Source organism: Musca autumnalis, unplaced genomic scaffold (assembly GCF_047663935.1).
Source record: "Musca autumnalis isolate F117 unplaced genomic scaffold, ASM4766393v1 scaffold_1, whole genome shotgun sequence".
NCBI classification, from domain to species: Eukaryota; Metazoa; Arthropoda; class Insecta; order Diptera; family Muscidae; genus Musca; species Musca autumnalis.
The window spans coordinates 266781495-266806730 of NW_027411644.1; the positions used below are offsets into that span (position 1 = coordinate 266781495).

Consider the following 25236-nt stretch of genomic DNA (forward strand, 5'->3'; position numbering starts at 1 on the left):
AATTCGTAACATTTTATTTGTAATTCGAGAATTACATTTGTAATTCAGACATTTCAATTGTAATTCGAATTATTCCATTTGTAATTCGAATTTATCTGTTTGTAATTTGAATTATTATATTTGTAATTTGAATTATTCCATTTGTAATTCGACTTATTTTACTTGTAATTCGAACTATTTTATTTGTAATTCGAATTATTCCATATGTTCCTTTTTGTTCCTTTCCTTTTTTTAAATGGAATAATTTTATAAATGGAATAATTCGAATTACAACTGCAATAATTTGAATTACAAATAGAGTAGTCGAATTACAAATGGAATAATTTGAATTACAAATAGAATAATCGAATGAAATGTTGCGATTTTCGAACCGAATTGACGTAACTATGCATTCTTCCTGAAACTTCATAAAGTAATATTTTTAGCAAAACTCTCATGTAATTGTATCTCCAGATTTAAAATAGAAAAATTCTTTTAATTATACCCTCCACCATAAGATGAAGAGTATAACTAACATTTTGTTTCCGTTTGTAACACTTCGATTTTTTTTGATCAGAATAAATATGGGTTAATGTAGCGATGTTCTTCAGCTGAAATCAAGATACAGCCCGCAATATTTAACATTAAACTTTGTAATGAATTTCTCCTAGGATGTTTGGTATTGGAAATGGACTATACAGGTCCACGTTTTGATATAATCCCCATGGAACTTTACCACCCGATTTTCGGTATTCGCCATTAAATGGGATTTAGTCTTCCTTAGGGTATAGGCATTCCCATTCTATGTCCCGTTTTTGATAAAGCACCCGATGTTGGATATTTTCAAGATTTGAGCCAAATTATTAAACTGAAATGGCTATAATTTGGTTTGTTGGTGTCCGTTGGGGGTTGTAAATACTCCTGCAGAGAATTGTCGCTACAGGTCCACTTTTTGATAAAGCTCCCATAAAACGGTACCTCATGATTTTCTATAGTAAAGAGGTTTTGCCTAATTTTCCCACCGAAATGGTTGTTGTTCGTCTCCGTCGGGGGTCGTAAACATACCTGGAGAGACTTGTCGGTATAAGTCCACGTTCTGATATAGCTACCATAGAACAGTTTGGAGGATTCCCATCGTCATGGCTACAATTTGGTATTTAGTCTTCGTTGTGGGTAGAAGACATTCCCACATAGACTATTCGATACATGTTTAGGTTTTTATATAGACTACATAGAACGGCACCTCCCGATTTTCAGTATATGCAAAGTTTTAGCCGCATTATTCAACCGATATGGCTATATTTGGTATTTAGTTGCCCTTGGAGGTTTCAGCCATATTATCCAACCGAAATGGCTAAAATCTGGTTTCAATATAAATTGTGGTGAATGGTAAAAAAGTTCGTCGCGGTCGAACTTAACGCCGTTTTTACTTCTTGTTAACAAAGTGCTGATTCATTGAATACGTTATTATTTTAAGCTCCTAAACATGTAAACATCAGTGATTCATGAAAAATGAATTTAAAATGCTAGTTGAATTTATCTAGACTTTGCTGTATAAAAAACGTGATCTTGATCGAGTTATTCTAAGCACTGAAGTCAGCGTTCATGGCGTGTTTGCAGTAAGAATAAAGTTTTCAAAAATTGGACGTAATCGCGGCATTCTGCTTCCAAAACACCCATTAATGGCAGAGACCACCATTGCTGATGTATTGAATACTAATATGTCTAATAATCTCTGAGATTTCGCGATTTGTTAAAACGCGTTGTGGGGGAAGTCCCCCACCCACTCCATTTTCGTAATTCTCCAACCTTATGAACCTACACACAAAATTTCATCAAATTCGGTCCAGCCGATTCGGTAGTTTAATTTAGAACATCATGCCAGTCTTAAAGAACTTGACATAAATTTAGATAGATTATAGATACACCGCATTGTTGGCCCGTCGTTTTAGTGACCAATGCTAATTTTTTAGACGTTATAGTTATTTAACCATCTTTAAAATTAGGTTTTGCTGATTTCTCAATTGATTTTTTGGAACTTCGGTCAAGCGACATTTAATATTATCGGGGTTGTTCTGTATACCAAAATGTGGGGTTGATCGCGCATTCCCACTTATTGAAGCCAGTGTTTACAGCGTTTTTGTTGTCACGCTTACTAAAATTAAATATATTATCCATAATTATACAATTTTGAAAAATTGGGCTGGCCGCGGTATTCCACTTCCAAGATGACCATTCAGGATTAAAATCATTCATCGGAGATTCTATTTTAAAGGGTGAACCCCACTTATAAAGCCGAAAAAACATTTTTCATTATTTTTTTTAAAGAAAACTCCAAACTTTTTTCGTTGCTTTTGTTTTTCTTCGAAAGAGCACACACCACAAAATGTGCCTCATCGAAATAATGGTTTCAGACCCCAAGTATGTTTGGACGAAATGTGTTTCAGACAATTTGGAGTTGATTTAGCCATGTCCGTCCGTCTGTCTGTCTGTCTGGCTGGTGCGCTCGATAACTCTCGAACGGATGAACCGATTTGGTCCAAAATATGGCTTTCGCACTATTTTGTCCAAACTTAGTTTAAGTTCGAAGATGGGTTGTATCGGTCCATTTGTGAGCACGATAACTCTTGAAGGGAGTAACCGATTTGGTCTATACTTTGCACATCGTGAAATTTCTACCAGACTTAGATGAGGTTCCAATATAGCCTCAATCGGTCCACTCCTTCGGGTACCTCCCACACAAAATTTCGGAAAAGTTGTAGCAACTTGTTGTAGCAACTTGTATTCACAGCCCCCCATATAACGGTATAAGTTTTATCAGGGGCAAGGCCTTACTTCCTGAGAAAATAGCCTGAAAGTTGCAAAAAACCTCTATGACACCGTGTGTAGTGGTTGGAACGCAATATTACTCTCGAACGGATCAACCGATTTGGTCTAAATTTTGGCTTTGATAATATTTTGTCTAAACTTAGTTTAAGTTCGAAGATGGGCTATATCGGTCCACTCCTTCCGGTACCTCCCCCACAAAAGTTCAAAAATGTTCGGAAAATTTATGAGCACGATAACCCTTGACGGGAGTGGCCGTTTTTGTCCATGCTTAACACATCCTAATATATCTACCAGATAGAGATCAGGTACGAATATGGACTATACTTGTCCACTCCTTCGGGCACTTCACGCACAAAATTTTGGTTAAATTCGCTTTAAGACCTGCTGTTGAATCACTTTGATTTTTGTTGAAGCAAATTGCATTCGCTGCGTCAATTACGACAGTAAAAGTTTTTTCTGGGGCAAGTACATACTGCTTGAGAAAACAGTCCGAAAGTTGTAAAAAAACCCCTATGGTACCATGTGTAGTGGCTATAACCGAATACTGTGTTCGTCCACTCTTTGGATATCGTAATATTTCTTCGAATATTAGATGAAATTCGAATGTGGTGCTTATAGGTCCACTCTTTTCGCAATATCTCACAAACGGAGCAAATCTGTTGCCAGTCTTTGGATATCGAAATATTTTGTCCAACCTTAGTTCATATTCAAATTTGGGCCTTATCGGTCCAATACTTGGGGTACCAACCACACAAATGTTCAACATTTTTGTTTGGTAAGAGAATCCTTTGGATATTTTGCAATATTATGTTTTTCGTAGGCTAGTATGGTTCAAAAGCTCCCCCGCAAATTTTTGAGCTTTAATCCAATCCATATTTTTGTCGGTTCATAGGCCCAAAATTTTGAAAACGGCCAAAGTACATAAACTTTTTTTGGAAAAAATGTATTTTAATCCACACAGGCGGAGGGTATATCTCTGTCGGCAAAGCCGACTGATACTTTTTTGCTTGTTTGTATTAAAGTATGATTAATTGCAAAAATGTAAGTCTTATTTCGTAATGGGATTTGAATAAGTTTTTTTTTAATTTTTTTTTAAATTTGTCAATAAAATTTGTCCTTTATACCTTTGTTATTTTACCAAAAAAAAAAAAAAAAAAATAATAACACTGTGACACAAAATGGAACTCAAAGTCTGGGGGGTGGAAAATTTCTTTTGAATATGAAAGCCCTTGATGAGTATACTAAGAACCCAAAAGGAAATTTTCGCCATAGGTCAAGTTTCTGAGATATCGCGCGATGAAGTTTTTGATTTTTTCCCTATAATACTTGGGAAAATAGCTCCTTATCTCTGTTTAGCGTTGTTGTAGCTTCATTTTGAGGTGACATGTCTTCAGTCAAATCGATTGGCGAATCTTTTTGTAGAACATTTCATTCTTCTAACTCAATGCCTTTCATGTCCTTTTCGTCCTTTATTTCTTGAACCGTAGTGAAAGTACCACAAGATGAGATTTTTCAGCATCCAAATATTCTACAAAAATATTGCTAAGAAGATTTTAGGTACGGTTCTCTTTGACAACTAATTGATTTTGTCCCGTTTTCATTGTCCTTTTTGACATTTAATCGGTTTTGGTTCAGAAATAAACTATGTTTTGTTTTTCTGTATATTCGTCATTGGTTATATATTGGTATGTAGACATAACAATTGGTTATTGCTTACGTAGACATCTGGGGTGCTTCTGAAATATTTACCACAAATAGCTCTTGTAATGATGAACACGTTAATAACAAATTTTCTTGGAGGATAGATCCGGTTATCTCAATTTTTGATCCGGATATTCCGTTATTAAAACCGGTTTTAAGTAACCGATTAAACTTAGTGGCTATAACCTCAGCATTTATGCTAACGAGGGTATATACACTTTCATACGGGCAAAATGTGCCTCATCGAAATAATGGTTTTAGACCCCAAGTATGTTTGGACGAAATGTGTTTCAGACAATTTGGAGTCGATTGAGCAATGTCCGTCCGTCCGTCTGTCTGTCTGGCTGGCTGGAGCGCACGATAACTCTCGAACGGATGGACTGATTCGGTTCAAATTTTGGCTTTCGCAATATTTTACCCAAACTTAGTTTAAGTTCGAAGATGGGCTATATCGGTCCACTCCTTCCGGTACCTCCCACAGAAAAGTTCGAAACTGTTCGGAAAATTTGTGCGCACGATAACTCTTGAAGGGTGCAACCGATTTGGTCCATACTTTGCCCATCGTGAAATGTGTACCAGACTTAGATAAGGTTTCAATATGGACTCAATCGGTCCACTCCTTCAGGTACCTCCCACACAAAATTTCGGAAAAGTACAGTTTAGGGCCATCTCTCGAATCGCTTTGATTTTTGTTTTAGCAACTTGTATTCACTGCCCCCCATGCGACGGTACATGTTTCATTAGGGGCAAGTCCATAGTTCCTTAGAAAATAGCATGAAATTTGCAAAAAAACCCCTATGACACCGCGTGAGGTGGTTGGAGCGCAAGATAACTCTAGAACGGATCTGCCGATTCGGTCCAACATTTGGCCTTAGTAATTGTTAATGTCAAAGTCCTGTGTCATAGATGCCCTTTTTGGCTTCTGGCAACTCAGGCTTTCTGACACTCTATGTAACTATTTTTCTTCGCACTACCGCTCACCTACACATACATTTATGCGTTCTGTCGTCTGTGCTTTCTCGGACTTTCTTTTTGTTCAACACAAATCACTTGCTATTCAACCATTGTACAATTCGGTAAGGATCGATCTCCACAATTTACTTCCTACATTATTTCAATAAAAAGAAACATTATTCTGTTCATATTCACAAATTGATTCCGCCTGTGTTTTTATTTTCTTCTACTTTCACGCAACCAATCTGGGAGAAATATTGTGCTTCCGACAGTATTCCTTTGGTTCAGGTTTCTAGATTTTTGATTTTCTACAGGAAAACAACCAACGTCCATTCTTGGTGTTTTCATTTGGTCCTAGCGATCCGGATTCAGAGCCCTGAAATTTCTGTTCCAGTTTGGATTTTCTCGCTGCAGTTTTTATTTCAATTTTTCATCAATTCATCCATCAAAAATTAAGGTAAGTTTGTGATTTCGTTCGTTTACAAAAGTGCAAATTTTTCTATACATCAAAAGTGCATTTGCCGTCGGCAAAACAGCATTTCATATTTCTTTCAATACGCGGTTTCGGTGGAAGAGTGTCGTTCTTTCGTTATATTTTCTAAGAGAAAAAGTGCAATTGTGTTTTTCCCTATTAAAATTTCCTATTCATAGGCTATTTTAATAAAGATTAATATTTTCTCTTTATTTCATTACATTTCCTTGCATTTGTTGTTGCACAAGAGAAGTTTTCTACTCTTTTTTCTTCATTAAAACATAATTGCATTATTTCTCATCCTTTTGTGCTTCATTCCCGCATTCAATTTCGAAATTCGCGCTGCATCTGTTCGTGTGTGGTATTCACAACAAGTGACAACAACAATTCCTTTATTCTCATTATTCCTCCATTACACTTGTTCCCGCTGTGTACTGGTGATATTACAGTGTATTTTGTTGTTGTTTGTTTGTTTTCTATCCTATTCATGTGTTAATAGAGTTCTACACATTGATTTTCTACTCTTAGAGCACAATTAAAATACAGGGTTGTCAAAATCGACTAAATTCGACTCTGGTATTTTCATATTCGACTTTCGTGCAGGGTTCTCAAATTTGATTTTTTCTTCCATTAAACCTGCTAATATCTTACGAAAAATAATAATTGGTGGTTCATTTCGATATTATAAAATATATTCCAATACAAAAAAAAAATTAACTTATCCAATTCTGTATGCATTTTTTGGTAAATTTTTGATTTTTGAAAATATATTTATTTCTTCTTCAATATTATATTTTCGCATAATCATTAGTACGTTTCGGCACGGGTATATTTATTTTGGATAAATATATTTGTATAAAACGTCGCAAATATTTCTAAATTGTGTGACTAAATATTTTTCTCAATTTCATATATATATTTTTGCTGATTTTTCGTCCATTTTATAAAAAAAAACCATCGTAATTTCAAGATTCAATTGGTCTATTTGCTATTTTAAAAGTTATCTTTTCTTGAATTCTTCTGAACCGAAAATTGACTTTTTGGTATTTATACAGTAAGTTCCATTCTAATCGGAATTTTCAGTTTTTTAATCCGAAATTGTAAATTCTGTCCATTCGACATTTATTTGTGCGTTTTTGTTCATTCTTTTTTCCTCATCAAAGGCATTTTCAAGATGTCGCTCGATTCGTTCATTCGTCTAGCCGACACCCTCGTGGGATTTGACGCTGACCTTGCGAATAACATTCTTCCAGTCACCTCCATCCATTTAATTAAGATTCATACAGATGAAATAAAGTCCTTATGGGCTAGAATAAAATCTGAGTATGATTCTTTTGTCAAGGACTACGTTTCCGAAGCCCACGGCGATGAAGAATCAGGTGACGAAGATGAAACTTCTGAACTGGATACAATTCGCGCTAAATTCAAAACCATATACCTTACTTATTGCAAGTGTATTGCCAAATTGTCCGAAATTTCAGACGAACTGCAGGCAGCTGCCGCTCCTAAGCAATCTCCTGCCCAGTCTATTCCAGCTCCTCAATCCCATTCCTCCAACAATCCCACTAGTTATTCTTTCAACTTGCCGCCTTGCGATACTGAAGTCTTTTCCGGGGATTACATGACATGGCCCACATTCCGGGACATGTTCACGGCTATGTACATAGATAATTCCCGTCTCAGTCCTGTGGAAAAATTATTCCATTTAGTTCAGAAGACCGAAGGCGAAGCAAAAGAGATCGTTCAGAAGAGCCCTCTAACCAATAATGGATTCTCTCAAGCTTGGTCCAATCTTTCCGATCGCTATGAAAACAAGCGAGTTCTCGTTAATGGCCAGCTTAAAGTTCTTTTCAATTTGCCCATTGTTCATTCCGAATCTTCTCAGGGTTTGAAACGCCTTCAGCGCGATATAAACTCCTGTATTTCCGTTCTGAAGACTTATGATATTGATGTGGAGAGTTGGGATCCGATTTTCGTTTACTTATGTTCAAACAGGCTTCCTGATTCCACGCTCACGCTTTGGGAACACACTCTTTCTGATAAGTCCAGTATTCCACGGTGGGCGGAATTGGACACATTTCTGACCAATAGGTTCCGTACGCTAGAGTCTGTTTCCGAGATGCGCAGAGGTGTTCCTGGTTCCAGTCATAAGGAATGTTCGTCCGACGGGAAATCTAAGCCGTCAAAAATATTCAATTCGTTTCAGAGTACAGTCTCCGATCCAAAGTGTCCCTTGTGTCCAAATGAGGTTCACATTATTCGAAAATGTCCAAATTTCCTACGCATGAATCCTGAGGCTCGCAGTTCTGAGATTAAACGACAAGGTTTATGTTTCAACTGTTTTTCGAAAACACACTCCCTTAAGAATTGTCCAAGCAAGCATAATTGTTATACTTGCAATAAGCGACACAATACTCTTCTACACAAGAGTCTATTCGATTCCGCTTCCTCCGTACCGTCAACTGTGTCTGACATAGCTTCAAATCTCAATCCCAACTCCGCTTCCTTCTCTCATTCTGCTATACAGTCCACTAGCAGCGGAGCCGGGAATGTGCAAAATTACTTTGCTTCCAACATTCAGGGAGTTTTGTTGGGTACAGCTATGGTACAAATTGTACATAAGGGAGTTACTTATTCAGCCCGTGCCTTGTTTGATTCTGGTTCTGAAGGCACATTCATCACAGAACGTTTATTCAATAAACTTAAGTTACCATACAAGCGCACAAATGCACAAATTTCAGGTTTGAATAATTCCAATTCTGCCAGTGTACGTAAGCAGTGCACTTTCATTCTTTCTTCCAAACATGATCGCGATTTTGCGTTGACAATGTCCGCTTTTGTTCTTCCAAAGCTGTCCGGTAATCTTCCCAGCAATTCTCTTCCGACATCGTCCTTCAAAGATCTTCCTAATATAGCGTTGGCTGATCCACATTTCTTCAAGAGCACTCAAGTCGATTTGCTTTTTGGAAGCGACGTTCTACCGTCTCTGATGCTTTCAAATTCAATGTCTGGGGTTTGTGGCTCTCTTCTTGCTCAAGAGACTATCTTCGGATGGATCTTGACAGGTCCAATTAGCAATATTTTGTCCAGGTCAGTCAACATTGTTTCAAATTTCTGCAAAATCTCTTCGCATAAAGAGGATTCACGTTTCCTATCTCCTTCCGATTATTGTTGTGAAGATCTTTTCAAATCCACTATTACCAATCCCCTTCCAGTTCATCCAGATGATTTCAAGAGTTCAGTTCCCGACGTGGAAGTTCATGATTTCCAGTTGGCAAAACTCGGTGTAAATTCTGCACCTTACCTTACTCGTTGGGAAAAACCTAAAGCTGTTCAAAGAACTTTCGGTTCTCGATGGCAGAACGAAACTTCCGAGCCCCACGTCAGCGTCGATTCTATAGTAGCCGTCACCGATGACAATCTTCCACCGAACGCGTGGCGCCTTGGGCGCATTTCAAAAGTATACATGGGTTCAGACGGACGTGTACGAGTCGTGGATGTAGATACCCAACGGGGAACTATAACCCGGCCCATCACGAAACTCGTCGTAATATCCGCCCATAACTAGTACTTCTTTCTAGTACTATTCATGCGTTCGGATGTCCAAGCTATAACAATCCGTTATATTCGTTCTGACGTCGAATCTATAACAATCCGTTATATTCTTTCTGATGCCCAATATATAACAATCCGTCATATTCGTTCCTGCTACGTATACTAGAGCCATATGTCCAGCAGCATGGCCACCCCGTGCTATACCCATCGCCCGCTCCAGAGAACCAGAATCCGGCGTATTCTTGCCGCATCTACCAAAGCAGTCATCCGTTGGTCCTGAACGTCGCTTTGAAGACTCCTGCCATGCTTCCATATTGCAATGACGATTCCAGATGCTTTTAACACTCCTTCATGGACATTATATTCCAAGTCACCACATTCAGTGAAGTTCCAGTCCTGCTTTTACTATAGTTACTTCTATTCTGAAGTAACTCGTTTCTATTCTGAAACATTATTATTTCTATTCTGAAATAATACGTCTCTATTCTGAGACTAAACATTCTGAATTCTATAGAAAAATTTGCACTGATCTGTTCTTATTCCTATTTCTATGGACGAAACACAAACTTTCCTTTTCAGCTACATATATGTACATCATACATTCCAACTTTTTCTTTCAATAACTTCAGCTACATTTATATTATATTGTAATCCGCAAAAGTGCACACGACATACAATTTCTGTCTTTTCTTTCATTGCAGCCAGACTGCAAGGTGGGCGGTAATGTTAATGTCAAAGTCCTGTGTCATAGATGCCCTTTTTGGCTTCTGGCAACTCAGGCTTTCTGACACTCTATGTAACTATTTTTCTTCGCACTACCGCTCACCTACACATACATTTATGCGTTCTGTCGTCTGTGCTTTCTCGGACTTTCTTTTTGTTCAACACAAATCACTTGCTATTCAACCATTGTACAATTCGGTAAGGATCGATCTCCACAATTTACTTCCTACATTATTTCAATAAAAAGAAACATTATTCTGTTCATATTCACAAATTGATTCCGCCTGTGTTTTTATTTTCTTCTACTTTCACGCAACCAATCTGGGAGAAATATTGTGCTTCCGACAGTATTCCTTTGGTTCAGGTTTCTAGATTTTTGATTTTCTACAGGAAAACAACCAACGTCCATTCTTGGTGTTTTCAGTAATATTTTGTTCAAACATAGTTTAAGTTCGAAGATAAGCCATATCGGTCCACTCCACAAAAGTTCAAAAATGTTCGGAAAAATTGTTCGAACGGTAACTCTTGAAGGGCAAGGCCGAATTGGTCCATACCTTACACATCCTAATATATCTACCAGATATAGATCAGGTTCAATTATGGACTATATTTGTCCACTCCATCCGGTACCTCCCACACAAAATTTCGGATAAGTTCAATTTAAGACCTGATATCGAATCACTTTGATTTTTGTTGAAGCAACTTGCATTCGCTGCCTCAATTACGATGGTAAAAGTTTTTTTCAGGGGCAAGTCCATACATCTTGAGCAAACAGCCCGAAGGGTGTAAAAACCCCATATGTATTGGCTGGAGATTCACTTCCATAATGGTCAATGTCGATCCATTCCTTTTAGTATCTCCTTCGTAAAACTTTGGATCTTTAATCCTAATTCAACATTTTAGTCGGTTCAAACGCCCAAATTTTTAAAACCCCGTAAATACATTTTTGTTTTGTTTTTTTTGTTTGAAAAAATTGTTTCAATATACACAGGCTGAGGGTATATCTCTGTCGGCAAAGCCGACTGATACTTTTTTACTTGTTATTGCATGAACAATAATATAAGGAGTCTTTTTGAAATGCGTACAAATTCTTAAATTTGGTATGAGGGACGCTGATAACTGAAGTGGTATTGGAAATACCTATTATAAGGCTACGAAAAGTACTAAATGGTACTAAGATTTGTCTTGTCTTGTCAACCATAATTCAGCTTCAAATATGGATTATACGAATCTCTGTCCACTCTTTCAGGCACCTCCCATTCAAAATATTTGGCATACATTTTTTTATCCGCATAAAATTTTTTCAGCAGTTTGTGCCCGCGTATTTTTTTGTTGCGCACCCATGCGTATACATGTTTAACTTTATTTCGGATAGTTCTCGCAGCAATTATTACAAAAGTAATGATTTTGAAAGAGACTCCATACTCTCTTTGTTACTTTTCATTATTTCATATTATTTCTGTCGGCAAATCTGACTGATAATTTTAGACATGTGCATTTGTCGTATAAAATCTGAACTGTAGCTATTGCTAGCATGTGGTCATTGTTTGTTTAAATTATTTAAAACTTATACGGGCTATCTGGATATTGTTTGTCCAAATTGAAACTGAAACTAATTAAATATCTCCAGTCAACTCTTAAGAGATTTTACTCAACTAAAGTGTCACTACGAATAAATATTGAACAATGTTGGATTACAAATTTAATCTGAAGAAACGTTTCGCATTGGTTTTAGATTAAATGCAAAATACGATAAGTAAAAGAAGTAAAAAAAACATTGAGTTCGATCGGGCCGAACTTTTTATACCCTCCTCTACAAAATATTAGTTTGGTTTTTATTAGTTGTTGGCCATGGATATCCAAATACCTCAATAAGGTCAGAAAATGTATCAACAAATTCTTCAATCGGGAGGACCTTTATATGGGAGGACCTATATCAAAGTGTGGACACCAACGTTGACAATTTTTGGTGGAAACGTTTTGTTAACACTGGGAACCTCAATTGTCAAATTATGTATAGTTCAATCAACAAAGGTAGCTAATCTCCACAAAACAACTAAAATCGGGTGGTACCGTCATGAATGGATTTTCCTCAAATTGTCAGGGAATGTACAGCGATGGCCCCCGGTGAAAATTCACAAATATCATCTCTTCATAATTTCCAATTTTCGGCAAAGCAAAAATGCCCTCTCCAAAGTTTGCAGCATCTAAATGTTAAACTTTAATTATTACTATTCTTCATAGCTTGACGTTAAAAACGCTAAATGGAAAAAATATGTTTTACGACTCTTTGCATTTTAGCATTTCAATCAAGACATCAACACTAAACACGTACCACAGATAATGCATAAAATGTTCGGTTTATATTTATCACTATGGGTATGTCTAGAATCTGAGGCCACAAACTAAGACTAAGACAGCAAACAGCTACTTTTCATTTTCGTTGGTACAATTGTAATTATTTTGTGAAATATATGTATGTATGTAAGTATAAATGAAGTTGAATGACTGGATGGATGCTTCATTGGGTGAATGGATTGGTAGATAGATGGTCGATGGATGTTTGGTTGCATTAGAATTCAAGAAGACAACATCAGGCGACATGACTCGACTTAATGGCCATGGATGAACGTATATTGTACATATACGTATGTATGTATATGTGTATTAGCCCAAAACAAAAGCTATAGCTGTTGATATATCTCTTGTCTATCATATAAGTTTGCAAGTATGTATGTATGCATATGAATATGTGTTTACTAGCACACATCTTAAGTGATATGGAGTAACATATGGCATGCTGTGCTTTTCATGTGCAAGTGATTTTCTTCTTAATACTGTGCGGCAAAGTCATGGCCTGACAAGACAATCAAGAGTTCAAAAGAAAAATGACATTTCCACTTGAATAAACTAACTTTGAATGAAATAGTAAAGATTTACTTGATGTCACATAGGAAAAAATCATTCTTTCTTTTTTGCACAACATATAATATTTATATTATATGTTGTGCATATTTTATGCAGTTTATTTTGAAAATTTCTAATAGGTCACGCGATTCATTTCAAGAATATAGTTATTAGGAGGATATATCAAAGGGATACCTATGAAAACAGATTTGCCATAATCCACAAATCTGTTTTCATATGTAGTTATTGGGCTAAAGAGGGTAATTACACATAAATAATTTAAAAGCCAAATAAGCAGAATAACCTAATACAGAGTTATATAAAAGTTAAGTTAGGTATTTCTTAACAATTTTACAAGGCAAAGCTACTTACTTTACCAATTACTAAGTAACGAATGCTGTGGCAGAGAGCATGTGTTTCCGACCACAAATCAGAAGGTTATTTGAGGCGCTCAGCGCCACATGTTCAAAAAAATCAAAGTGTCTAAACAGATCTAACGAAAACTTTTAGAAATAAATACTAAAAAACTCCTTATTGCATTATATACTTACTTAGTACTTACTTACTTAGCTGGCCCATTACAGAACATTTGTTCCATAGACCTAACTAAGAAAAGATCTCCAATTCCTTCTGTTGTTCGCTTCGCTTTCTGGAATACCGCGCCTTTCCATTTCTTCATCCACTTGTTTGCTCCATCGAAGCTTAGGCCTGCCGATTCTGTGTGCACCGCCATGTGGCATGTATTCATACGCTTTTAAGCGGGTTCGTCATCGCTCATTCTTATGATATGGCCTAGCCAGCGCAATCGTTGCATCTCGATACGTTTAACTATATTCATGTCTTTGTATAGCTGATATAGCTCGTGGTTCATACGACGTCGATATTCACCGTCAACGGAAATCGGCCCGTAGATCTTTCGAAGAATTTTCCTCTCAAACACACCAAGCACTGCCTTATCTGCTTGCACAAGTACCCATGCTTCGGGGCCATACATTAGCACGGGTAGTATCAGCGTTTTGTATAGTATTATTTTTGTTTGACGAGATGTGGCTTTGTTTTTAAATTGCTTACATAAACTATAGTAGCATCTGTTGGCCAATACAATTCTTCTTCTTATTTTACAACTGATGTTGTTTGTTGTGTTTATGGCAGTGCCGAGGTAGACGAAGTCTTTAACTACCTCAAAATAATAGGTACCAACTTCCGCAGTTGGTCAGAGCTCCATGGACGCTTTGCGCGTCGACACCATAAATTTGGTCTTTTCGCTGTTTACCACCAGACCCACTTTCGCAGATTCTGCTTCGACCTTCGTAAAGGTATCAGTTACTTCCTTTACTGATCGTCCCATTATGTCTATGTCATCAGCATAAGTAGAGATAGTATTTACCGGTGCACACTGGTCGAAACCACTGATCTAGCGGCGCGAAAGTCAAAAAATCGAACTATAAAATTGCGAAATATTTTCCATTGTATCGATTACAGACACTTTGCAGACAAAGATTTTGTTTTTTCATTTTTGTTGTTGTAAATATTCACTCATTTATTCACTATCAAATACAAGAGTTTTTGTTGCATCAGATTTTAAAAAATTGTTGCCAAAAATTAACTTCATATGTGTTTAAATGTTAAAAAAATTCGTAATGAAAATGGACAAGATATATTTTTAATTAATAGCAGAGGGTGTGATTTAAATTATAAAAATTAGTTTGGGGTCTGGACGTATTTAATTATATAGCAATACATTTTCAAAAAATCCAATTTTTTAGTGTTTTTATGGGTTGTACGCACTTGTTCCATAGAGTGCATCTTGTAAACTTGGCCAAACTTAGGTCCGATTACTTTTTGAGGAATGAAATTGGACTCTCTGGATACTGAATAACCACATTCGGGCTGCAAATATTTGCAAATCTTTTGATGACTGCACTTTTAAAACAAGGGTTTTGGCATGAAATTCATACAAATTTAGCTGTGCATTTGTTTGGGAGCTAAACCAAAATATGGACCTATCTTGAGAAATGTTTGCAAGGAGGAGTTCTACCCCCTGAGACACTATTATACCATATTATAGCTAAATATGTTATTAAATATGGGATAACAAGTGAAAACTCAACGAATCGGGGGTACCATAAAAGGGGCTACATCGAAACATAAATCCGTATTGAAAATGTTTTGCAAGAAGATTTTATACGCAGTGAGAACACGGAGTGCAAAATTACAGCCAAGTTTAATTAAAAATGTGGTCATGATATTCAAAATACCTTAATTGGGAGGTACGGTTACATGGGGGCTATATCAAAACGTGGACCTATGTTCATAATTTTTGGTGGAAATATTTTGTGACCACTAGGAACCCTAAGTACCAAATTACAGCTAATTTGCTACGAAATTGTGCCTTAAATCCTCAAAATACCGAAAATCGGAAGGTACCGTTATATGGGTGCTATACCAAAACATTAGCCGATATTGTTCATATTTGGCCCATTATTACCCACAGGTACAAGCTGAGTTTGTGTCAAATTTCAGTGACGTATCTCAATTCGTTTGATCAGTGCTTTCGACCACCGTGCGGTGGGTAAATACCGGGTAAATACCCATTTGTGGGTATTTATTTGGGTATTTACTATATTGAATCGCTAATACAACATCTTAGACCCTATTTCTGAGTTTAGGTTATGAAATCGATTCAAAATGGATAGTTTTACAATACTTTAAACAAGTGGGTAAATACTCGGGTATTTACCCAAGTGTTGGGTAAAAGCTCATTAACTGCCGAACCACTTGACGTAGGCTGACAAAATTTGGCTCAAATCTTACTTATATCAAGAGAATATCTAGCATTGAGAATGGGGTCTCTGGGTCCATGTTTTGATATAGCCCCCATATAACCGTACCTCCCGATTTAAGGTATTTTTCATCTATTAGCCACATTTTACAACCAAATTGGCTGTAATTTAGCACAGTGAGTCCTCAATGAGTATAAAATATCCTTGCAAACATTTGTCAACGTAGGTCCACGCTTTCTTATAGCCCCCATATATGGGTACCCCGATTTCGAGTATTTACCCAAATATTGGGTAAAAACTCCTTATCTGCCGAACCACTTGTCGTTGGCTGACAAAATTTGGCTCAAAACTTTCTTCTACCAATAGTATTAAACGTATTGAAAATGGAGTCCCTGGGTATATGTTTTGGTATAGCCCCATATAGCCGTACCTTCCGATTTAAGGTATTTTTCATCTATTAGCCACATTTTACAACCAAATTGGCTTTAATTTAGCACAGTGAGTCCTCAATGAGTATAAAATATCCTTGCAAACATTTGTCAACGTAGGTCCACGCTTTCTTATAGACAAAGCTGGAAACCATATGTTTTAACATCCGACTAATAACAAGTCCGCAACCAAACTCTTGCTTATCTACAAATATCATGGCAGCTATAACACGGTGCGTCGTCTTAGGTGTTGTGACGACTATCCCTATTCATCGTTTTTCCTGTAGGGCAGTAATATTGGCACCTTCTCTATAAAGAGTCCGAAAATTCTAGGTTCAGGTCATGATCCCTAAAACGTTTGCTGGCGCGTCAACTGTAGAGGGTTTTGGTTTGTTTTTTTTTTCAGTATGTTGCTTTTTGAAGGTTTGGTTACTAGCCCAAACCTCCTAAACAAAAGTTCGAAAATTTTCACTAAAATGGTGGGCACAAAAAGTATCGAAGGGAGTAACTGAAGTGGTCCATACATTGCATTACGAAATTAAAAGTTTGGATCAAGTCAGTTGTTATACAGTTATTGTGCGCTTCAGCATACCAGGCAGACAGACGCGCAGGGCTAAATCGACACCGGATTTCGTTCAAATGTCGTATTGAACTATTAGACATAAATATGAATATACCCTCTTTAGCCTAAAGTGTAAAGGTACAAAATGAATGTATTTGTCCATATGCTCACATTTATCACATTCGTTTCATAAGCAAGTATTGCTTTTATTTCCAAAAAATAAAAAGAAGACACAAACTTGATTCAAATCAAAATTCCACGTTATGAGTGCGTGTCCCTGTGTTGTTGAAAGTTGTTATCATATTTGTTCATTCAATTTGCAAGGACATACAATTTGTACATTAATATTGCAGTTCAGTTTGTTGGTAATAGTCCAAATTGCTGGTAGTCAAATAATTGAAAACATCAACATTTCAAAGGAACTCCTCTCAGAACAACATTCATCGGTATTTTGTTTACACGACCAATTTTTAAGAAATCATTCCCATTGAATGCATAACACAGATTGTCATATGTACATATGTATGTCATTCAAGAGAATGGTAAACGATGAGTCAAACGAATGTTGTTAGAAATACTATGGTAACACAAATGGTAAAAGAACTACTAACAATATCATGTCATTTAAGTTGACATGCATTCTAGACAGGTACTTTGTGAAATATTCTTTGAGACATGTTTTGCTGTGGTTGTTTTTTGTACAACGAATAGGGGAAAGTTCTATACTTCTAACGAAGAATAAATACGAAATTTCAGCCATTTCGGTGTGATAAAGAAGTTAAAATTTTGAAATATACAGAAAATAGGGAGATACCGTTCCATGGGGGCTACATCAAAACGTGGATCTATAGCAACAAATTTCTGGGGGAAAGTTAAATGTTCCCATCGAAGACTAAATACGAAATTTTAGACATTTCGGTGTGATATGCCCGTCTCTCATTTTCATGCTTACACTATGCAACACTGAAAATGCAAACAACTTCTAGTATGCATTTTTTGAAAGTACATATTTAGACTACAAAAATTCTAGTAGGTGTTTGTCCTGTCAGATCCAGTTCGGATTTTATGGCCTCATCTAAACCGGGCTAAATCTACACTTTTTTGCATTTACCAGGCCTTTATCTCAGAAACGAATAGGAATTTGGCCTTGCTGTCTTTAGCAATATTGTAGCCCTAAACTAGTAGAACTTATCTCCTGAAGAAACCACATATGAAAAACTCCATCTAGGGCATCAAAATCTATAAAATATAGAAAATTGTACATAATTGCTGAAATTCTGGTCAGTATCGGCTAAATTATTGGGACTTGAACCAAGTAACCTTTGCAAAAATCTTCCAAATACCGTTCTCAACAATTCTTTAGAACATTCTGAAACTCTAAAATGCTTACTTCATGTTGTTTCAGCGGTATTTTGCATCATATCTTTTACACCACGTATTTCAAACACAGTTCACATCAACAGTTTATTCTCGCATTTCGGATTTCACTGCATTATTGAAATGTGTATTAAATCGTCGTTGAAAAATGTACTTGAAACAACGGCATAGAGGCATTTTACAACAATGACATGTTCTGAAGTGTATTACATTCCAGGAAATTTTTTCCAAAAGAAAATATTCAGAAAAAATTAACGGTTTTGGAGATACGGTGCGAAATGTATAAAAATTGTGGAATTTTTGCATATATTTTGAAATTTGAGGCAATAAATGTAGTTTTTCGAGTTCATTAATCTCCAAATATTTTATTCTTGTCCTTATCTACAAATTTGCTTCAGAGATCAGAAGAAGATTCGCATTGGTTTCAGAGATATAGCCCCGAAATTCTTTAAAAACTCAATATTTAACCATGTTTAGATGGGGCCATAAAATCCGAGCTGGATCTGACACAACAAAACCCAACTAGGGTTTCTTGTCGTGTGGGTCTGTACTTTCAAAAAATCCTCAGTTCGAATTGTTTGCACAATATCACCTTAAAAATGTTGCACAGTGTTATCGAACAAACCAGCCACCGTAGGATATTTGGCATGCATAGCATGAGATTGTCCACAAAAAACAAAAAATTATCGTTGTATTCAAGACCACAAGGAAAACCTTTGGTAAAAACTTCGAAATGATTTTTGCACAGCTCTTAAATAATTTTGAACTTTTTTTGGGGGGTACTCATCAGAGTTGTCTTATATGAACCCTTTTGGAAAAATATTAATATTTACACATTTTTTTGGCTAATGATGTATGTGGTGAAATATACCAAGCTACGGTCCTGACTGGCTTTAACATCATTCAATAAAGAAAGAAAAAATACGCTGTAAGGGCCATGATCTTAAAATCTGCTCTGGCAGATGTAAAGCCGATATTATTGTCATGCAGGTAATACGATGGATTGAGGATGGATTCAGTCACAAAATGCGTAAAGGTGACACAATGTATTACAGTTGTTATGATATAAAGCAAGTGGTTGATCTCCAGTTTAACTTCGGTAGAAGAATAACATGGAACAATATACTGGTTTAAACTCAAAGGAAAAAATCGATGTCGGATTTTTTTATTCAGCAACCCCTAAATTATTTAGTTTTGTTAGATTTTAAGATTGGCAACGTTTGAGCACAATCGGAATATGTTTACATGTGCCAATGGGGACTCAACGTTTCCGTAGTATGTATGCGACCAAAAGTTAATTTTCCTGAAATTGAAATTTGTATGAAATTTGTATACCCCCAGCATTTGTGCTAACGAGGGTATATACAATTTGATACGACGAAAAATGTGCCTCATCGAAATAACGGTTTTAGACCCCAGGTATGTTTTGCTTCAGACAATTTGGAGTAACTCTCTAACGGATTAACCGATTCGAACCACATTTTGCACTTTGTAATATTTTGACCAAACTTAGTTTAAGTTCGAAGATGGGCCAAATCGGTCCACTCCTTCGGGTCACTCCCACACAAAAGTTCAAATTTTTTCTATAAAATGGAACAGCATGGAACAACGTTCTGTTTTCACAGAAAGATGTCCAAGAGTGTCCTCTTTTAGCCTATATATGCCTCCGATTCCGACCCGTTTAAATTTTTTTTTATTTATTGAAATTACATGGGGAAAAATGTATGGTTGTTCTTACCGTTTTCCCATATGAATTATAGCTTTTTTACACAAATGGACATTTTTTATACCCTCAGCATTTATGCTAACGAGGGTATATACACTTTCATACGGGCAAAATGCGTCTCATAGAAATAATGCTTTTAGACCCCAAGTATGTTTGGACGAAATCCGTTTCAGACAATTTGGAGTCGATTTAGCATTGTCCGTCCGTCTGTCTGTCTGACTGGCTGGTGCGCACGATAACTCTCGAATGGATCAGCCGATTCGGTCCAAAATTTGGCTTTCGTAATATTTTGTCCAAACTTAGTTTAGGTTCGAAGATGGGTTATATCGGTCCACTCCGTCCGGTACCTCCACCACAAAAGTTTGTGCGAAGGAGAAACCGATTTGGTCCATATTTTGCACATCGTAAAATTTCTACCACAATTATGGACTTAATCGGTCCACGCCTTCGGGTACCTCCCACACAAAATTTCAGAAGAAAAATTTCTCGAATCTCTTTGGTTTTTGTTGTAACAACTTGTATTCACTGCCCCTCATACGTTGTTTTAAGTTTCATGAGGGGCAAGTCCATACTGCCTGAGAAAATACCCTGATAGGTGCAAAAAACCCATATGACAGCGTGTGTAGTGGTTGGAGCGCACGATAACTTTCGAACGGATCAACCGATTTGGTCCAAAATTTGGAATTCGTAATATTTTGTCTAAACATAGTTTAAGTTCGAATATAAGCCACATCGGTCCACTCCTTCAGGTACCTCCCCCACAAAAGTTCAAAAATGTTCGGAAAAATTGTTCGCACGATTACTCTTGAAAGGAGTGACCGATTTGGTCCATACTTACACATCCTAATATATCTACCAGATAAAGATCAGGTTCGAATATGGAATATATTTGTCCACTCCTTCGAGTACCTCCCACACAAAATTTCGGAAAGTTCAGTTAAGGACCTGCTCTCGAATCACTTTGATTTCTGTTGAGGCAACTTGCATTCGTTGCCTCAATTACGACAGTAAAATGTGTTCAGGGGCAAGTGCACACTTCTTGAGAAAACAGCCTGAAAGGTGTAAGATAACGCCTATGGTACCATATGTAGTGGCTAGAGAGCTGATAAACCGAACTGATAAACCGATTTCGTCATATTTTATACACACTTAGTTTCAGTTCGAAGATGGGCAATGCCGGTCCACAACTTCCGGTACTTCGTACAATATTTAAAAATGTCACTAAAATGGTATGCACGATATTTCTTGAACGGGGCAATCAATTTGGTCCAAACTTTGGTTTGTCCAAATTTAGTTTAACTTATAAAATGGCCAATATCGGTCTTCTCCTTAGGTATCTCCCCCACAAATGTTCAATATTTGTGTCTAAGTGCAGCTTAGGGTCTGTTCGAAGATCTTTTGGAAATGTATACCGATGCTGTTCGTTGTGGTCCTGTTTATAGCGATATTATGGACGGTCGATCCACTTCCATAATGGACTATTCCTTTAAGTACTTTCTCCGCAACATCTTTGAACTATAATCCTAATCCACATTTTTTACTGGATAATCGATTATTCTTAATAGACTTTCGAAAGACGGAGTCAGCGAATAGTCGTAGTCGACTATTAGTCGTAGTTTACTATCGGGGGTTCTAAGACCGCGTAATCAACGGGACTTTTTCACACATATGTATGTATGTATATACCGCACGGATCAAATCAAAGAAAGTGGTCGATTATATTCGATTATAATCGGTTTTCGGGGTAAATAAACACAGTAAAGTATAACATAAACCGCTGTTAAAAAAAGTCAGAACGTAATATATGGGGATTTCTGAGTGAAATCGGTTACTTTTGCAAAAAGTGGTTTTTGATTTCCTCTATTTTTTGCTGTGTTGATGCTGCTCATCAGCAAAACATTTCAAAATATCTATTTTCAGAATTTTTTTACTAACGGTTCCAGAGATACCTCGCCTTGAAAAAGTCGAATTCTGTAAAAAACACTCATAACTTTTATACCCTACACCACAATGTGGAAAGGGTATTATAAGTTTGTTTTGGTAAAAATTCATGTAACACCGCGAAATATTCGTCGGAGACCCCCAATGTGGTATACCAATCTTCATATCTCGACGAGATAAAGCGATTTTGAGACGTGTGTCTGTCCGTCCGTCCGTCTGTCCATTATAAATTGTAAACACGCTCCAGGCCGCAATTATGGACCGATCGGCACGAAATTTTGTATGGAGGTCGGGTTCAGATCAGAATAGATCCCTATTCTTATTGGTGATGATCGAGAAATATTTAGCGGGTGAAATGGACCAAAAACATAATATTTATTCATTTTTCTAGCGGCTCTGTAGGTTGCAATAATAGTCCGATCAACGCGAAATTTTATATAAGGTAAGAGTATATGACAGAGAAGAAGCTTGCAATTTGAGATGGCGATCAGTTAATATTTAGAGGTTTAAATGGACCACAACTTTTGTGTGAAAAATTTTAATATACAACTTATATCTTTATTCCTAAAAGATAAATTCCGGACAAGTAAGCTACCCTTGGAAATGGAACGCTTGACCTTTCAATTGATGCCAGTTGTGTTGGTGTGCATAATCAGATAACAGAGTTACATCCTAATATTTTCAGTTATTCGTATATAGTGTAATCATAAACTCGTTAGAGGTCGCAATTTTACCCCAATAGTCACGAAAATTTTCACCAGGGGTAAAGGTGTAGGGTATCACAGGGTCGGCCCCGTCCGACTATAGCCTTTTCTTACTTGTTTAATATTGGTTCAAATAGAAAATAATCGTTATTATTTTTTATACCCTACACCACTATGTGGGGAGGGTATTATAAGTTGGTTTTGGCCAAAAAGTTTGTAACGCATCGAAATAATGGTCGTAGACCCATACTTATATATACCAAAATGAATGTCTCGACGAGCTGAGTCGATCTGGCTATGTGTGTCCGTCCGTCAGTCCGTCCGTCTGTCCGTCTGTCCATCTAAACCTTGTAATCACGCTACAGGTCCCAATTTTGATCGGATCGTCACGAAATTTTGGATTTTGATGGCGGTCCCAAAGGGGAAGAAGCCTATTGATTTTGGTGATGGTCGGATAATATTTAGGGGTCGGAATGGGCAAAAAACTTATGTGGATAAAAAGACAACGTTTTTTTCAAAGCGAATATCTCAGCTTCTATACGGGGTATACCAAAAGCAAAACCTGACAATAAAAGTAGAAAATATCACCTTTCTAATGATGTAAAGTAGGTTCTCGTAGGTGATCAAACAACGAAGATATCGCAATAGCCGCTAATAGAACACAACTTTTCATTTTTGCGATTTTAATAATAATGACGAATATCACAGCTTTGGTTCGGGACCTTCCAAAAGCAAAGTCTGACAATGAAAGTAAAAATCCCATCATTACAATGATGTAAAGCAGGTTGGCGTAGGTATCCAAATAACGGAGATATCGCAATAGTCGGTAATACATCCATTTTTCCACTTTTTTGGAAATCACGCTAAAGGTCGCGATTTTAATTGGATCGTCACGAAATTTTGGGTGTTATTGGGGGTCCCACAGAGGAAAAAACCCTTTGATTTTTGATAATGGGCGTTTTATTTCAAAGTTAATATCTCCCTTCTGTAGGAGGTACATCGAAAGCAAAACCTGGCAAGGAAAGTAGAAAATATCACCTTTACAACGATGTGAAGTAGGTTGTCATAGGTGGTCAAACAACAGAGTGCAATCACACTACGAAATTTTGATCGGATCCTCACGAAATTTTGGGGGTTGATGGGGGTCTAACAGAGAAAGAAGCCTATTGATGGTTGGCATACATCCCACTTTTCCATTTTTTATTTGGGTTGTACTGACGATGCACTTAAATGTGTTTCAAAAAAATTGACCTGTGTTAATGAAGACATTCAGAGCAAAGGCGCTAAGCTATCCCAATTTTAATATTTTGAATTTTATTAGTCAAAAGCTTATGAACGGGGATAGTGGTGTAGGGTATTACATAGTCGGCCCCGACCCGACTATAGCCTTGGCTCACTTGTTTTAAATGTTGCCTATTAGGGAGAAGATCATTTTTCATATTAATTTTTAATTAATTTCTCGTTGGAGTCGAGCTTAATGAACGATGCTTCTTGCAAGTGAAAAAGGAAAGTCGAAGATTCGAACCCACACAACATGTGTGTGACATGTTTTGCCTTTGGTAGAAGCTCATCGGAAGCTGTGAAGCGGTTTCGCTGTCATTGAACTTTTCGTCTTTCAAATGCAATTTGTTTTTACAAAGATGGATATGTCTCCATTCATTTGTATGGCTTCCATAACAGACGCTTAGCGCAGTGTTTTTTCTTTTGTATTTTCTCATTTTTTATCAGCTATCTAAAAAAACAAGTAAAAAAGTATCAGTCGGCTTTGCCGACAGAGATATACCCTCAGCCTGTGTGGATTGAAATACTTTTCTCCCTAAAAACATATGTACTTTGGGGGATTTTTAAACAATTTGCTGGATATAGATAGGACTTTTTTATCACACTAGCCTACGAAAAACATAATATCGCTGTAAACAGGGCCAACCTTTGATAAAAATGTTCAAAGGATCCTCGAACCACACAAAAATGTTGAACATTTTTGTGGGTGGTACCACAAGGATTGGACAGATTGGGCCCAAATTTGAACATAAACTAAGTTTCGACAATATTTTAAGATCCAAAGTTTGGACCAAATCGGTTGCTACGTCTATGAGAATCTGCGCTTACCATTTTAACGAATATTTTCGAACTTTTGTGGGGGAGGTACCGGAAGGAGTGGACCTATTCGAAGAAATATTACATTATCCAAAGTGTGGACGAATACAGTATTCGGTTCGAGCTCTCCAGCCACAACATATGGTGCCATAGGGGTTTTTACAACTTTGGGAGCGAACTTGATGGAGCGAATGCAAGTTGCTTCAACAAAAATCAAAGTGATTCGAGAGCAGGCATGTCATCTTTTTGGCATCTTCATCGATGAATTTTATATGAGCGTGGACCCCAAAAGATGCTATTAATTTTTGGATACAAAGCATGTCATTTACACCAATGCTTTCACATGTCATTTTCACCAACCCTTTGCAATGACATTATCATTACGACGAGAGTTTTAACAACGTTGGTTGTGATTTCGAGTCTCCGACAGCATCAAGCCTATTGCAAATAATTATTCTTATATATTTAGAAAAAATGTGTATAAATAAAAATACAAAA

The 25236-nt window shown here is 36.9% G+C and overlaps 1 protein-coding gene across 5 annotated transcripts in view; it reads left to right on the plus strand.

The window, feature by feature from the left end:
• The window catches only part of Pde6 (phosphodiesterase 6), a 444092-nt gene that overhangs the window by 114326 nt on the left and 304530 nt on the right, over positions 1-25236 (plus strand). Inside the window, exon 1 of one of the 5 annotated variants that reach the window (XM_073961126.1) lies at positions 5778-5920. The exons of the other annotated variants lie outside the window; for them this stretch is intronic. The gene's annotated coding sequence lies outside the window, so the exon portion shown is untranslated. Of the gene's footprint in view, positions 1-5777; positions 5921-25236 lie in introns of those variants that run through there. 5 annotated transcript variants of the gene reach the window in all.